The sequence below is a fragment of the Chroicocephalus ridibundus genome, chromosome 1 (assembly GCF_963924245.1).
Source record: "Chroicocephalus ridibundus chromosome 1, bChrRid1.1, whole genome shotgun sequence".
In the NCBI taxonomy this organism is placed as follows: domain Eukaryota; kingdom Metazoa; phylum Chordata; class Aves; order Charadriiformes; family Laridae; genus Chroicocephalus; species Chroicocephalus ridibundus.
In genome coordinates this window covers 190,301,687-190,318,883 of record NC_086284.1, presented here as the reverse complement: position 1 = coordinate 190,318,883, position 17,197 = coordinate 190,301,687, and the positions used below count along the sequence as shown (strand labels likewise).

The following is a 17,197-nucleotide window of genomic DNA, read 5'->3' as shown; positions in this document are numbered from 1 at the left end:
TCTTTTTCATGGTGTAAAGTAAAATCTCTCTCTGGCTTTCACTGATGCATGAATCACAGATCCATGCTGATGGACTTTACTGAACGTGTTTTCATCTGAGGTACTCTTATGCTGCATGAGAGAAATGACATAGACATACATAAACACAAACACAGTAGGCAACAGTAGTGCTAGCATGGAATTTTATGTAGATTAAATTGGTCAAATAGAAAATCACTGTCTTTTTCCTAGCTCCCTGCATTTACTGCCCCCTTCATCCCCCTGTGTTGGGTTCTTCTCTTTCTGAACAGCAGTGCTGGGCAAAAACTCCAACTAGACATGTGAAAACAAAGACCTGGAAAGCAAAGACAAGCAGTTCTGAGCCTTTCTATAGTAAAACAGGCAAAGCTTTTATAGTGATGGATTCGAACAGTCTCCTTACATGAAAATATACTTTAGAGGCACCCTGCTGCGATCCTGTTAATTACCAAAGAAGATTAGAACTCTTCTGCTTAATGCGATCCTTTTTACCTAACGCGTCCGTTCCAGCTGCATCAGTAATCAGACATTCACACTGTCCCTTCTGACTGGAAAGGGGATGTTTTTAAGCGAAGTCATTTGCCACAATCCTTAAGATGTAGCCTGGCAGAAATTCAATAACTGTTTGTGATATGCTCATTCAGCCTTGCTGCTCAGTGGTTTTTAGGTCCCGACATAAACAGCATTTCCCTTAATCCTAGCACTGGAGAGAAGAAAGGAGGCTGTCCTGTATCTTGTTTTATTGGTTTCAAAACACAGAGCAACTGTGTAATTTGATTTAGCATCTGAAACATCAGAGGAAACGTTCGCCCTTTATAATTTTTTATCCTTTGATGTTCTTTAAAGCTAACAAATGCACAAATCTGATACTCTTGCAAGCACATTTAGATTATCTCTGGCACAAAAAGCAAATTGCATTTGCAATTCTGTTCAGAAAGTAAAATGTGGAAATACACTAACAAAATAACTTTCCAAAAAAAGGAAAGGGGAAAGAGTTTACACGTTAAGATAAAAGTCAGGATAAAATTGAAAATAAAGAGGAACTTACCCTATAATAAGAGTAGTTTCAGAGCTGGAGGAGTTCTTGCATCTCGGTAATTTTGATTCCTTAGTTCAGGTAGCCACATGCTTGTATTAAAGCCAGAGTCTGAAGAGATGTGCATACACGTATGTGTGTGTGTGAGGCGGTGTGCGTGCGGGTGCCTAGCGGTATATAATACAAAGATGTATCTATTGATATCCTACAGCATGAGAGACTCTCTGTGCTGCCAGCTGAGATCCCTTACATTTGCCAGAGCGCTGTTGCTGCCTGGCTGGCGGAGGCTCGCAATCCAGTGGAGAGAGGGGCGGAGAGGGGGGAGAGAGATGCTCGCTAGCTCTTCTTATTTCTCCTTGTTTCCATGGTGGTTAGTGGTGCATCGTTCACCCGCTCGGTTGTCACACTGACATGGTGCTGCCTGCTCAGCGGTCATTAATAACTGAGCCCCTTCCACTCCCCAGAGAGGAGCCAATGCTTCGGCGTGCCCAGATGCCGCGTAGTACGCGCGGCTGCGCCAGCCTGGTTGGCCGTGGGAAGCTGTCTGTTACGTGACACTGCTGCTTCGGGTACGGATACACGAAACAAGCCTTTGCACGCTTCCAGAGATCTCTTCCGATTTGTGGGAGTTACAGGGCATGTTTTGTGTTTGTACAGAACAGCTCGGGAGGTTTAAAATCCCTTTTTTTTTTTTTTTTTTTTTTTGTTCTAAAGCTGTATAAGGATGTTATCTGTGTTCAGAACAACTGATTAGAGATCACTGAAGTTCTGCAAAGGCTGCTGTAGTTCAGGGGATACTGCATGTTGAAATCATTCAGGAAAAATGCTCCCTATCCCCCAGTTTTGGTGCTTTTTTTTTGGTTTAAGAAAATAAAGGATTTTTCATACTCCTCCTTTTCCAAATTTTATAAAATATTAAATTTTATTACATAGGTTTATCAGTAGAAAGTAGGAGCAGTAAAACATCTTTCTGAGAAATAAAAATTTACAATAAACTGAGGAAGGGGTTGGTTACATAAAGTCGGTTTCTTTCAGTCTCTGTCTACCTGAGTCTCTCTTTTATGGCCATCTAATTATATAAACAATGAGCTGCACAGATTTTTCTTTCCCTTCCTTCCTTCTTCCTTTCTTTCTCTCTTCTCCCTTTGTACTATACGCTTTGGTGAAGAATTTTTTTTTCTCTATTTATTCTCTGTCTGTGAACAAAGAGCATACAAACTATGAAGGTTTTAAAAAGTGTAAAATAATTCACAGGGTTTTTTTCAATTTAAGGGAAGTATATGCTGAAATATATTATCCCTTCTCCGTGTACAAAACAATATATGAGATAGTTGTTGTTAGAAAAAGCGTTTTTATCATAAATACTGTTTTATATAAAGGAAATTACTTTGCAACAGAAGATGAACAATAGTGAAATACAAAGAGTTAGTTATCAACAGGTCAAAACCAAGAAAATGTTGGATATCTTGCATGAATTCAGCACTACAGCCCTGATTGAGGCAGGCCACCCTCTAGTGGATTGAAGCGAGATGTGGTTCTCATTTCACACTTGTGCTTTGAAGAAAAGCTCACAGTCCTGTCTGATAATAGTATGAAAAAATTCTGAAGATTAGCAAACAGTGTAAATGAATGTACTTTTTGCAACAGCAATGGCACCAGAATTCTATTATAAAATGGTTACTATTTTATGAATACTATATATCATTTTGATTCACTTTGAGTCTGAGATCGTGGACTGCATTATTTTTGTTTTTATTCTGTAAGAAAATTATTTTACACTTCATAAAATCACTTAGTATGAAAAGTGAATTAAAGTAATGCCAACTTCTTGAATAAATTTCAGTTTGTTGTAATTAGTTAGGACAAATTTTGCAAAACCAGACCTGTTTGACCCACTGGTACTTACATTATTGTGGCTGTAATAAAGCAGGTTTTTTTCCTTCTGCCTCAAATTTTAGAATACTGCATTTAAACTAAGTAGAGGGAGCAACTTTTAAATTTTTTCAAGATGTCTGCTGTTCAGTTTTCATACAACTGAGTAGGATCGTCTTATGTATGAGATAATGGCAGTTCATTGACAGGCTGAAAATACATGAGCTGCTCTAGGGTGGGAGGAAGGCCATGTGGCCCTTCCATTTTCTCCCATTCTCGTAGTATGGTCATTACATTTTTTTCTAGTGTGAATTAAAGAGACATTAAAACCAGTCGGGGCCAACCCATCTTTGGTTGCCTTTCAGGTCTTCTTGCCTGGGGTTGGGACAGGGAATACCTCAGGCCAGAAAGATGTCCTGTCACCTTGCTGTAACCTCAAGGCTCATTGATGAAACTTGTCTCTCCTTTGCTCCCACGAGGTGGCTCTTGGAGCCTCTAGTAGTACTTAATGTTCACCATCATAAGCTGCAAATACAAGCCATTCTGAACTTCCCGGAGTGAACCTATGAGCCTTCCCTGCTGCACAACATAATGGCCCGTGTCTGATGGGACAGTGCTCAGGGTGTGTTAAGGAAGCACAACCTGAAGTCAGAAAAGTAAGGCTTTTTGCCATGCTCGCCCCCACAGGAAAAATGGAAATCCTTCCTATCTCAGCCATGTGGTTAGTCACACCTATCCCAAACAAAATATGTAAACTTGTGCTACAGGGGTGGGATGGTGGGTGGAGTAGGAGAGAATAAAATTTCAAAAAGTTTGGGCAAAATTAAAAATAGGAAAATGTTCTGTTAAAGTCAACTTAATACTGGTATTTCTCTTATCTCAACCAATGGGGAAACAGGAGATCTGGGGAAAGCAAATACACAGGGTCTACCATTGCCCAACATGAAAGCTATCTTGGGTTTTGCCCCTAAGCTCACGTACTCACTGTGGTTCATTCAAAATCTGTCTTTCTAGTTAACATGAGAATCATGCAAAAACATATTCAATGATTTGACATGTGAAATTAAGATTATAGAAGTGCTTCATTTTGGTTGATTGGTATGGACTGTGTAATTAGAGGGCTAAATAATTAAATCAGCTAAAGTATACTTGCATAAAGAAAGTGAGTTCTCATGATAGACTATATATGCAATTAAAGTACCTCCTTGATAGGCATACATTTACATATTAGTTAAAATGTTATTATATCATAATAAAGTTCTGTTTCATAAAAAGTGAAATAATTGAATTTTTTTAATTTAGCTAATGCTAAAGAATAATTTTTTTTTCAAACTATCTGCAGAAGAAAAATATCTTTTATAACCAATACAATTATGATGATTAAGGTTCATTAAATTATTTTCCTGCTGATTTCACTATGATGCTTGGTGGTTTTAAAATAGCAATGTAATCTATTTCCCCAGAATTATATATATAGCTTATTAGGTTACAGGGTAGAAAAAACATATCTCAGACTGATAGAGAGATGATGAAAGTAATGTAGGCTAACTCCAGGTATTTATTTAGCATGCATTTTATCTGATTACTGAGTGCACATGAAAATAAACCAGGTAATTATTTGTTTGTAATGGACAATTAATATGATGCTTAAAAAAATTCAGTTATTAAAATACAGTGGTTCTGTGCCTGCATTTTTCTCAAAATCGGAAGAGGATTTCAAAACTCCTTCCTTTTTTTCATTACATAGAAAGGTGGAGCATCCTTGGGCTTTAATATCCTATAGGTTTGTTGTGGTTCTGGGCGTTAACGGTGACCATTTCTAGTATTTTTAGGCTCTGATAACACAGCTGTGTTTAGAATACAGCAAGTATAGTTAAAACCTGAAATAAATACCATGCAGTTAAATTAAATAACCCATAAGTATTTGATTTAAATTCTAAGATGACAGACTTTATATCAGAAATTGGCAATTAAAAAATTCTTTCTAAGTGCATATCCATACAGATTATGTCGAAGTGCAAAAGAGCAGGCACTTTTTGAATAGCTTTATTGCTTACGTGCCCCTATCTTGGTTTCTGAGGCACCATAACTATAAGGAAGAGGGCTGAGTGGTGGCTCTTTGCACTTTCTTCTTGTAGCCCTTAGTGTAAAAAAAGAAAGGAGCTGGTGTTTGACAGATTAATTCTCACCAGTTCTGCAAAGCGTAGCCTTAGTGTATCTTCCATGTGAGGTGTGGGGAGGTATTCCTTTCTGAATGAAGGTCCAGAATTGCTCAGATTCAAGGAAATCTGTCTTGTGGCTTCATCAGTTATTAATTGACTTATTAATTATAGGCAGTTGTCATTGAATGATCTGGCTGGAAGAGAGAAAAAAGTGCCACCACTTCGTGTAACCCCATTCTTCCAGCATTTTCAGTGCAATGTCGTCAACCTTACGCTGTCATGTGCATTTTTAGATATTATGGCAAGTAACTATTGACATTTTCCTAAGGACTATGCTTCCATACAAACAAAAAAGAGTAACTTTTATCAACGTGTATCTCTCTGAAATGGAATAGTTTTTTCAATGATAAGCAAAAGCAACATTTCTAGCTCTAGTTCTTTGTCTTTTTTGAAGATGAAAGGCTCGTTGCCAACAATGAGTTCAAGTTTCTAAATGCAGTTGTACATCATAATGGAAAGTGTTATGCTGAGATTACTTAACCTGCTACCAACTTTCTTTTTATCAAATCTCAGAGTTAGTGTTGATAGGATAGAGATAGAGCAGATGGAAACAAATCTAGGTCATGAACCTGTAAAGAATTTCACATAAGGAAAAGTTCACGTCTACACAAAGCATCAGTTACTTCATTAAAAGCTATGTAGGTAGTAGGTGCTATGTGACTTAGCGAAATCTGGAACTGCGTAGTAAAAGGAGTTGTATATTACAGGCAAATTCAGTCATGTGTGATGGGGATGAATGAAAGCAGTGGTGATGAGCTGATGCTTATCTTGTTGATCAAGGGGATTTTGCTTATTTCAGCAAATTTGCCTGTTCATGTAGCAGCTATGTTCTCTGAAACAGAAAGGACAAGATCCCAGGTAAGAGCTATAGTCTCTTTCATCATTATAGGTCCCAGAACTATAGTCAGCCTTCTGGAATGGCCTGAAGTCTGAAAAATCTTGACATGGTTTATACCTATTGGGTCTAACTCGGAGTGATACCCAAGTTCTTCCAATTTTCATCCCTGACTCTATTTTAATAGGGAAGAATCTCTGGCATACCAGCATCTGCTGAAGGCTGGAAGCGAGTCACACATAGCAACCACAACCTCGCGATGCCGCGTGGGAAACTTAATGAAGACACGGTAGTGAAAAGTGGCTAGAGAATCCTTATGTGCAGCTGGATTAGGTAGAGGAAATATGCGATCTTTAAAGAGGTTTTCAAGCTCGGTGTACATATTTCAATTTAAAACTGATTTCATCTCAGTATGTTTATGTCTGTGTTGTGGTGACATCTGACTTGTTGTACCCCATAGTAATTGGATGTAATTTATTGGGATCTTCTGGTAGAACTTTAAGACTGAGGTACCCTTGCTGATTTTCTAAGGATCTGCTTGTTGCTCGTGGGACCCGGTATGCACATGGGATGTACCTTTTTGTGTCATGACTCTTTGAGTTAATCTGTATCTGAGGTTGATGAAGAAAATGGTGGCAGTAATAGTTTGAGTATAGGGCCTAGAATTTTCATCCTGTTTGTGACGTGTTATAATTCTTACGGGCAGTAGTAAGTCTTGAACTTTCTGTCCTTACAGAGAGGACTTTCTCCGTTTCTTTGCTTATATCTGTTTTCCTTTCTATGGAGAATTACCTGAACTATTATCTGAAACAGATTTAACATTTTTTCTGTTAACACTGTGTGGTGTGGCAAATAATACATGATCAGTGAACAGGAACCTCCTTCCCCAACTAATTTAGCCACTTTCCCAGATGATGTCACATTTATTTTTTTAAGTATATATGGCAAGCCACAGTGGGTTTCTCAAGGGCAGAACTTCAGACTTGAATTTCTTACTTTTTTTGATTAAACTAAACAAAAACTATTTTGTAACATTTTATTGTCGTTTAATATTAAAAAGGATGGACAACACTAGCAATTCTAGATTATTTGCTTTTCGTGACTATTTGCACAAGCTATATTGCCAATTTAGAAAACAGAGTACAAGCAGAGCCACTAAGCTAAATATTAGAACTGGAAGGTCATTTTGCTTTTAGTTACTTTTACTCTGAGATTAAGAGAAGTGTCATAGTAATTTTTGCCATGCCATCGATACCATTCTCAAACTGTGGTCATGGGTAATTGTTATGAAGCTATCTTAGTGGTGACAAGGAACAGCACGGATTTGTGCAGCCTCTGTTCAGAATATGATTACCTAAGGATAGTTTAAATCGAATATACTAAACTATTGGAGTGTAATGGGTAACAAAGTGAAGTTCTTAGTAGTTTAGTTACACAATTTCATTTTTTTCAACTTGCAGATCTAGAAAATTAATTAAAAGGTCAGTGGAACATGCAACATCCTGATTAAAAACTAGTGTATTTGATTAGGAATGCAGTGACTTTTCCCCCTCTCCTCTGTAATTTGACTGCCAAAAACTGTGGGTGCATATTAGGTATTTTTCTTTAGATGTGAAGTTATCTTTACATTAATAAGTTGGGGGTAGAAAGGATCATGTACATAATGACTTACTGGAGGAGGAGCTGTTTCAGAGGCTTTCACATAGTTCCCATTACTAAGGAAACCACTTATTTTGTCTGTGCATGTTTTGAATAGATCTCTCATTTGAAGTCTGGTGCTCAAACACTGAGGATTGCATTATAGCACTGAGAAAGAGGCAAAGGAAACAAAAGAAGTTTAAAACCACCGCATCTTTAAGGAATACAGTCAAAGAGTATTGTATTACATGCTTATGAAAGTGTGCACATCTCTTTTTATTTTAGGGATGTATATATATATATATACATTTTGTTTTGTTCCTACTAAAACAAAAATGACAATATTAATAAGTAAAACAGGGAAAGCAGATGTTATTTTGTTCTGCACTTTGCATACCTCTACTGTAAAGACACTTGAGAAATCTGGTGTGGCATTTAGCTAGTATCAAATATGAGTTCTGGTTTTTGTTCACTGAAATGAAGTGTAGTATTAGACTGAAGTAGAAAGAAGTGCCTATCCAATGATAATGGCTAAAACAAGGCTATGAGTTGACCAAACCTTTGCTTGGAAAGTGAGTCTGTTTTGGCAAAATTCCTTGCTTAAGTTTACGACATGACTGCAAATACATACCCAAACGTACTGACATCATATTGGGGCCAGCACATTTTCCCCACATTAATAGCACATGTATTCTGTGCTGAACAAACACTTATATTAACAACTGAACTAACCCCCACCCTTAGCAATTGTGTATGGTCAACTAATAAGCTTAGAAACAAAAGGTTGCCTTAGTACAGCCAGATAAATATAGTTTGACTGGATATGTTTTTAAAGTATAAGTGTTTAAATAACTTGAAATTGATTCCTTAAAGATCAGAATTGTTCACAAATAAGCTGGAAGTGTCAGAGAGATGTAGAAATCATAGAATCATACAATTGTTTAGGTTGGAAAAAACCTTTAAGATCATGGAGTCCTACCATTAACCTCACACTGCCAAGTCCATCACTAAACCATGTCCCTAAGAACCACATCTACACATCTTTTAAATGCCTCCAGGGATGGTGGCTCAACCACCTTCCCTGGGCAGCCTGTTGCAATGCTTCATAACCCTTTCAGTGAAGAAATTTTTCCTAATATCCAAGCTAAATGTTCCCTGGCGCAACTTGAGGTCATTTCCTCTTGTACTATCACTTGTTATTTTGGAGAGGAGACCCACCCCGACCTTGCTACAGCGTCCTTTCAGGTAGTTGTAGAGAGCGATAAGGTCTCCCCTCAGCCTCCTTTTCTCCAGGCTAAATAACGCCAGCTCCCTCAGACGCTCCTCATAAGACTTGTGCTCCAGACCCCTCACCAGCATCATTGCCCTTCTCTGGACCCACTCCAGCACCTCGATGTCATTCTTGTAGTGAGGGGCCCCAAACTGGACGCAGCACTCGAGGTGGGGCCTCACCGGTGCCAAGCACAGGGAGATGATCACTGCCCTAGTCCTGCTGGCCACATTATTCCTGATACAGCCCAGGATGCTGTTGGCTTTCTTGGCCACCTGGGCACGCTGACAGCTCCTATTCAACCAGCTGTCGACCAACACCCCCAGGTCCTTTTCCTCCAGGCAGCTTTGCAGCTGCTCTTCCCCAAGGCTGTGGCACTGCATGGGGTTGTTGTAACCCAAGTGCAGGACCCAGCACTTGGCCTTGTTGAACCTCATGCCTTTGACCTCAGCCCATCAATCCATCCTGTCCAGATCCCTCTGCAGAGCCTTCCTACCCTCAAGCAGATCAACACTCCCACCCAACATGGTGTCATCTGCAAACTTACTGAGGGTGCACTCAATCCCCTTGTCCACATCATTGGTAAAGATATTAAACAGAACTGGCCCCAGTGGTGAGCCCTGGGGAATACCACTTGTGGCCAGCCGCCAGCGGGGTTTAACTCTGTTCACCACCACTCTTTGGGCCCAGCCACCCAGCCAGATTGACAGAGAGCTGTAGGGAAATTAAGTATGTGGTCAGTAAGTCTTCTTATTCAGCAAGTACAATATATGAATTAGTTTATCAGTTAGTTTTTCTGTCAAACAGCATATAAAAACAAAGACGAAGATTGAAATTCCCATTTTTAAGGCCTACAAACCCCATGACTCTGTCGGGTCATGTGACAACAAAACCAGTACTTTGAAAATAGAAGCACATTCTGTATTTTACGTGTGTTTGAATGCCAATTTATTTTGAAATTATGAGCTTTAAGTCATCAGCAATTGATATCTGTCTCATGAATAATTATTCTTAATATATGTTGCATAGTTCATGTGCCATTTTGGGTGATAAGAGATTACTTTTAAAGCTAATATGCTTCGAAGGGTTTTATGTGTGTGTTTGTGTGCACAATTAATAAGCAGCCAATCCCATGTAGATCATCTTCTTTAACTCCTTGACTGTTAAATGAGAGGGAGAAAGGCAGCTGTGGTAAAGCTGACATGTCCTTGGCTTGACTTAGTTGAATACCTTTGGTTGAAATAAAATAAATGTATTTAGATTACATAGAGATATCAGAACTCATTTGTCTCAGCTAAGAAATATCAATTTTTAATATTCCAGAGTATTTGTGTTGTTTCAATCCTGCACTAGTTCTGTTTGCTTTCTACTGTCTTATTGCAAGGATTCACAACATGTCTCAAGGTACACTAAAAGCATTGCTATTCATTATCCTTAAAGTTATGCTTGCACCAAGAAATAAGATCTTCAGTGTTTGGTAATACTGACAATTTCCTTTATGGTGTAACTGGTATGGTTCCAAAAGAGTCCCTTCAGCCTCTGACTCCCACCAGTATTGTCACAAAAAAGATGAAATCAATATTTTGTTATAAAATAACTGGGATATGTACTCTCAGAAAAAGCTAACATCTGTTTTGATACAAGAGTGTCAATTTACCTGGTGAGGACCAGGACCATTTGATACTGAGAGACAATTAAGAGTTAATAATTGAATTTGTAATTACAGTTACCAGAGAAGAGGAACCAACAATTTTTAATAACCTAATTTAAATATTTGGGTAAAAATAGAATATAAAATGAAGTAGATAACATAAATAACAGTTTATTGCCAAGTAAATTTTACGATGACATCACTGTGAGGAGGAAGCAAAGGACAGGGAGAATAGGAGAAGGAGAGAGGTTTTCCCATGATAAGCAGCTCAGAGGAAAATAGGAATATCATTCAGAAAAACTGTTTGAATTTTAATAATAGAAATGGGATTACACTCAAGTAGTCTACGAAGAAAGGTCATTTGGAGCCAATAACATGCAATTCTGCTGTAAGTTGTGGGTTATTACTTAGAAATAACTGAGGAGGAGAACATATCTCTGTATTACTGGTCGATCAAGAAGTATAAGGTGACCACATGGCACAGTTGTGAAAAAAAGCATATATGGTCCTAGGATGCACGAGGAAGGTTATTCCAGTAGCAGTAAGGAATTAGTAGCACTTTGGACACTTCCTTTGGAACAATTCATTCACTTGTGGTTTTGTGCTTGAGGAAAAATGTGAACTCAAACTGAAACATATGCAATTAATGACAAGCGGAGCCCACATTACAGAGGGGTTTATAAAACCTTGCCTTGTATAGTGCAGGAGAGTCAGATAAGTCAAAATAAGATTCCTGCTGATAAATACATCCTGCTGGTACACAATGAGGTACAGCTAGCAGAATAACAAAATGTGATTAAATTAAAATCTCAAAATTAGAAGAAAAATATTTTTTTTCTTCTTGTTTGAGTCGCCACATCCTGGGACAAATTTCCAGTGGAAATACTTTGGGTAGAAAAACAAAATCAAGAGCAAAGTTGATTCCCACTTCTTTAGATACTTCTGGAAACAGTCATACCCTTGATCATATTTTCTAAAACAAATTGTCATCCAAAGGCCTTAGATTGTACCCAAAGTTTTGTTCCCATCTGTGACTTTGAGCATTAAATAGAAACCTCACTCCGTTCTTCAGGTAATGTTTTCAGTATCTTCCGCTGGGGTTTTCTTGGCGACTGTGACAAATAATCTAAGTTCAGCTACAAGGAAGTCACAAAAAGCCTTATAAGCATAAAAAATGCATATAAGCCTCCCTATCATCTTACATGCAAAATCCAAATGCCCCCAAATTGCCTAACTTTTCTTAGTGTGATCTTTTAACACACTTAATTTTGCTGACATCTACTTTTTCTATGAGTAGCTGTGAGAAAGAGCTGTAGTAAATCCACTTTTTAGATACATCTGTATTTCTTCCTTGGGCCTTAGATTGAATTTTTCTTTAGCTAATAGGCCACCTGTATGTTCAGCCGTCTCCTGAACTGGCTTTAATAGGCAGGTACATTAACTCATTTCATATTTTCCTATAGAGAGATATTCATCAAGGTAACAAACTTGATGATGGAAGAGCATATTTTTCTCATTACTGCTAATTCGAATGTTATGCCAAATAGGCTTTCAGGAACCGAAACACAGATAGTTATGGCCTTAATTAAATAGTAATAACATTCAAACTGGAAACCCAACAAGTTAAAATGCATGGGTTGAAGAGGGAGAAATCAAACTGCTGATTCATTCTCATATTTTCCTAACTGTACTCTCAGGACACATATTTTTATCATGGCCACTGTTATGTCAAATGGAGAATATTGAACTGAACATAAAGGAGGCTCAATATTGCCATTTACAAATGTGCCTCAAGAGTAACCTAAATGGGGAATAATTTGGTATGTCAGGCAGGAGCACTAACTTTTGACCAGGAGAGGAGATTCTAGTGATTCTATTAATTCCACTAACTCCTCCTGAGACTGTCCCGGTCCTGGGTGTGAGTGCAGCTACTTTTGGAGAGAAGACAAAATCTTTATTGCTGCCTATGCTGCATTTCAAAGCCTTTAATTGAATATTCCTAACTGTGCTAACTACAAATTACCTTAGGCTTTGAATCTCACTTTCCAATGATTCATCTTCCCTGTGCCCAGTCTTTCCTCCTCTTTGTGACTGTGCAAAGAACATGCAATTGCTTTCTCCCACCTCACTCCTAATTTTGAAAAAAAAAAAAAAAAAAAAAAAAAGGCAATTCCCCTTTCTTTTCCCTGAAGTCTTTCCTGCTGACCGCTCAGGTCTTTGCCCTTGCTAGCTTCTCGCCAGAGGGACGGAGACTTTAGTCGTCTGCTTCCTCTTCAAGGTATCTTATGCATCAATCACTTTCAGGGATGTCAGAGGGAGGGCTGGCTTGTGTGGGATCTATTTCTTCTTTTGGCTGTTGCAGAAAGACTCCTGTATTCTTGGTTTAAAGACCCCTCTGAAGTGGTCTGCTTTAGTAAGGCTCAACACATGGCCAATCTGACGCAGGACACAGCTGTCAGCCCAAGACCTGGTTCATAGACTCTGCTTATATAGATTCCCCTTCTTTCCATGCAGAGGGTGCATGAGGCAGGCAGGGGACACACTTATGGATGGGATAAGTACTGCCTGATCAACACCTGCCCCCGCCACTGCAATGCTCCTGGAGTCAGCTGCTGCAAGCCCATTCCCCAGTTTAAAATGTGGGCAAGTGAAATCATGGGTGCAGTCCATTTTTCTTCTTTTTGGGGAAGGGAGGGGCAGAAAGAGATGCAGCAAGGCCTATATTTCATGGGTAAATGCTTTAAAAGCTTGTAAGGCAAATAAATTGAAAGGTCAGCATTCTGGCTTGGATGAACTGGTGAGAGAAGCTTTTACTTGGCATATGCCAGTATGACCTTTTCCTTGCCCATGATCAGCACAGCTGTACGCCAGGGGTTCTAGGGTGTTGATAGCACCAAATATCCAGTGTCTCTCTATGCAAATTTTCATACTGCTCTGCGTCAAATTAATTTTAGCTCTATAAAGCTTGAAGATCTATGTTCAGAATTTACTAAAACCCATTTAAATATTTATTTATAAATTAGGCTGACATCTGCAGTATATTTATGGTCAACACCTATTTGTGTGTTTTAAATAAATGCTCTGCAGATTGCTTTTTTTTTTTTAAAGTGAGTCTAAAATTTTATGATCTTGGCTAAGGAGAAGTACAATATGAATTATTATCCTTATTCTTTACAGTTTTTATGGTTCTTCTGAGTCAACCTAAACAACAAAGGCTTTTCAGTGCATATCCAAATAACAACAAATTAAGCCTCTTTTTTTTTCTTAACACACAAATCACTAAAGAGTTAAGATGTGCTAATTAACTGGCTTCAATGCAAAAATAGGCAGGGTCCAAAAAGGTCCAGAAATTAAAACCAGGTGTCCCAACACATGAGCTGTCTCTTGCACAGGTTTGTAACTGTGAATTACTAGCTTTGCCTGTATTAGTTTGAGCATAAATGTGTCACAACCTTTAAACAGTATGATTAATCAACCCTTTCAGAACAGCTCCAGTATTAGAGCGCTCTATAATACATGGCAAATCTTTTTGTTCTGAGAACCATACTTCCATTATTTCACCTGTGTGTAAATCCTGTGAATATTAAAATCTTCATAGGCTTTTTAAAGGGTTTCAAGAAAGGGAGAAACTGCTTTCAAACAATGCAAGGCTATAGGTCTTTATTTTTGAAAGCGTTCAATAGGCTCTATAAGCACATACCTCACCTTTAATACCACATAATTCCGTACTTCAGTAGTTCAATGGGATAATGCACTGGCTCTCTAAAGAGCTTGTGGAAATGAAACATTTAGCAACAGCAACATGGGGCTTATTTGGTAGCTAATTTGCAGTAATTTATTGATAACATCTCAAGGAATCATAGAATCATTCTCACTTTTCTTGACAAGTCATTCCCAAACATACTTGTAGGGAGTGAGATAGATGTTGTAATAAAATGTTTTACATTATAGGGTTCAGAATTAAAGTTTTATAAAGAGAAATTTACTGCTGGTTTTCTTGAAGGCATGGAAAATGTGAAATGGTGGCTTTCGTGGTAGCGATTACTGCATGTGCCGTGGTCACTTTTCCAAGGCGTATTGTAAACTCTGCTTTTATACACTTGGGAAGAAAATTACCCATAAACTAAAATAAGTAATAGTGAGCAACACATATAAGTGAAAACCCAGGTAAAGGGTTGGTTTTGCTGATGAGGGTTTTGTGAATTACTGATTTCAGTGTAATCAGAATGTCACATCTTGGTTTTAGAAATATTAGTACAAAGCTATTCCAGAAAGAGGAAGAATGGAAAGAAATTATTTTTGAGATATGCAGCTCAGTAACACTAAATTCATTGTATATGTTCCCGGACGGAATTTGCCATAATGCTTTTTTTGCATCCCCCTCTGTCCTGCTTTTTGTGTGTGTGCATGCATGTGTGTGTGCCCGTATGCATTTTTAGTGAATTTGGCTTTAGATAACACAAGTGTCTCTGTAGATGGAGTGATCCCATCTTCCTTCTGCTTTTAGCGTGTGTTGGACAAAAGACAGTAGATGAACCTTTGGCCTGACTCTAATTTCAAATTCTTTTGCCATCTGCATTTATTCCACCTGAAGAATTTAGTTCCTTTTGGCTAAAATATTCTGCTATTTACTGTTTCCTGCTTCCACAGTGTACCTTGTTATCACAAGATCTTCTTTCCAGTAACTTGGGAACTTGAGTCAGATACTATACTTCGTTAGTCATCCTCACACTTTTATATACAAGTATGTCAACAAGTTTTGTATTTCTAATACATATGTATATATAAATGAATATAAGTAAATTGTAGGTGTATGCATATTAAAGCATGTCTTCATTCCCCAAAAGGCAGGTCTCTAAGTTAGTTCCAAGCAGTGGTAAATACATACAACACCAATACAACACCATGTGAAAGTACAGTCTTACATCCAAAAGAGGTTTTTGAAAACACTTAATTCGCCTAATTCTGTTTGGCTTGAAAGGCGGACTATACTGATACAGCAGTACGGCTCTGAGTTTCAGTCATGGCTCTCTACATCGTATAGGGTGCTTTTCCATTAATCTCCTATGTGATATGAACTACTTCTTCCTTGGCATATCAACTCTCAGATTTTCCAGATGTTTCATGTTGTTGTTCACTTATCAGATTATGAAAAGAGCCATTGGCTTAATGGGCAAAAGAAAGAAAATTATATTGTTTTGCATGATGGATGATTGTTTATCTTGACTCTGAATCTTTTAATTTTAAAAATTGGCTGATTAAATGCTTGCTTTGAGTTTAGGATTTCAGTCCATCAGAAGTGCTGCTTGCATAGTTGGATAATAATGATATTTTCAGATTTGTTTTCAAATATATTATAGAACAAAAGACACTATGCCACGAGTAGAGCACAAATATGCCACCTTTGCACAAAACCAAGTAGCTTAAGTATCAGGCTTATGACCATTAGCATTAGCCTGCTTATGTATTTAAAATCCATGTTTATTTCATGTAGTTTTTTTATAACCTTCACCCTGCTTATAACATATGTCTTCAAGCAATTACAGGTTTTTTTCCTTTTATTTTGTGAATTTTCTTTCAAAATACAAAGTTCCTTTTGAAGGAATTTATTTGGGGCAGATATGTTCTAGCTGTCTTTGCATTTCTAACCTTTTATTGCAGGACACTGAGATGCTATATTCAGTATGGTAAAAAGGCTATTCTTCAGACTTGGAAGAATTATTGAAAAAAGGTGATTTGGGGTAATGTTCTTTGCCAATCAGGTCAGTTAAACCTTTCTGTAATTTTTAGTCCAGTGAAGAAAAATCTGCCTTCACCTAATGTAGACAGTTTTGAAACCGTCCTCATTTCATTTATGTTTCTTATTGCACTTCATTCCCTTTTTGTGTCTTTTCTGTTTTATTCATCTGTTTGAAACATCGCCATATTTTTTAATATGCATTACAAACTTTTGTCCAAACAATTCAATAAATGTGGCTAAACATATGTAGAAAATGTTATTTTCAGTAGTACTCCGAAGATTTCTTACAATGCACATTGCTTTGCTCCAAAGAGATTTACATAACTTATCTTCCTAGCTCTCTCTGTTGCTTTATACCTTATGCATAACAAGTAAATGTTACATGCAGAGTCAAGAATATACTGAAGGTCTAATGAATGTCTTGTTAAACTGACACAGTTAAAAGTGAGAGACATGAAGTACGACTACAGGGCAGTGTATTCAGGTTGCTTGTACACTGTTGTGTATTGTATGCTGATGGATAGTACACAAAATTTTTAAGCAGATAAAGTCAATATTTTATGTAAAATTGCAATATTTTATAATGATAAAATAATCAGTGCATATCAAATGTTTAACTCGTGATATATTTTTATTTCTAATCCTAGAAGTGTCTTTTGGTTAACATGTCAACATGTAACCTACAGCACTGGTTTTAGTACTATATTTTTGATGCCTGAAAAATTGACTTTGTAGAAAGATTTTATTTACATTGGAAAAATACGTTGTAATAAAGTATTCCAAGGGGTAAGTTGCATACTAATGTCTGAATTATTTACAAAATCTGAAAAAGCTAGTAAAAAATGGCAAGACGGAGAAAGGCAACAAAATTATGCAATGTTTTCTAGCTGATGCTAGACTTCGTTCCATAATGAG

The 17,197-nt window shown here is 37.6% G+C and overlaps 2 protein-coding genes across 5 annotated transcripts in view; one reads left to right on the top strand and one right to left on the bottom strand.

The window, feature by feature from the left end:
• The window catches only part of LRRN3 (leucine rich repeat neuronal 3), a 36,774-nt gene extending 35,163 nt beyond the window's left edge, over positions 1 to 1,611 (bottom strand). Inside the window, exon 1 of the mRNA XM_063323173.1 lies at positions 1,067 to 1,611. The gene's annotated coding sequence lies outside the window, so the exon portion shown is untranslated. The remainder of the gene's footprint in view (positions 1 to 1,066) is intronic.
• The window catches only part of IMMP2L (inner mitochondrial membrane peptidase subunit 2), a 498,017-nt gene that overhangs the window by 258,468 nt on the left and 222,352 nt on the right, over positions 1 to 17,197 (top strand). The gene's annotated exons all lie outside the window — the stretch shown is intronic.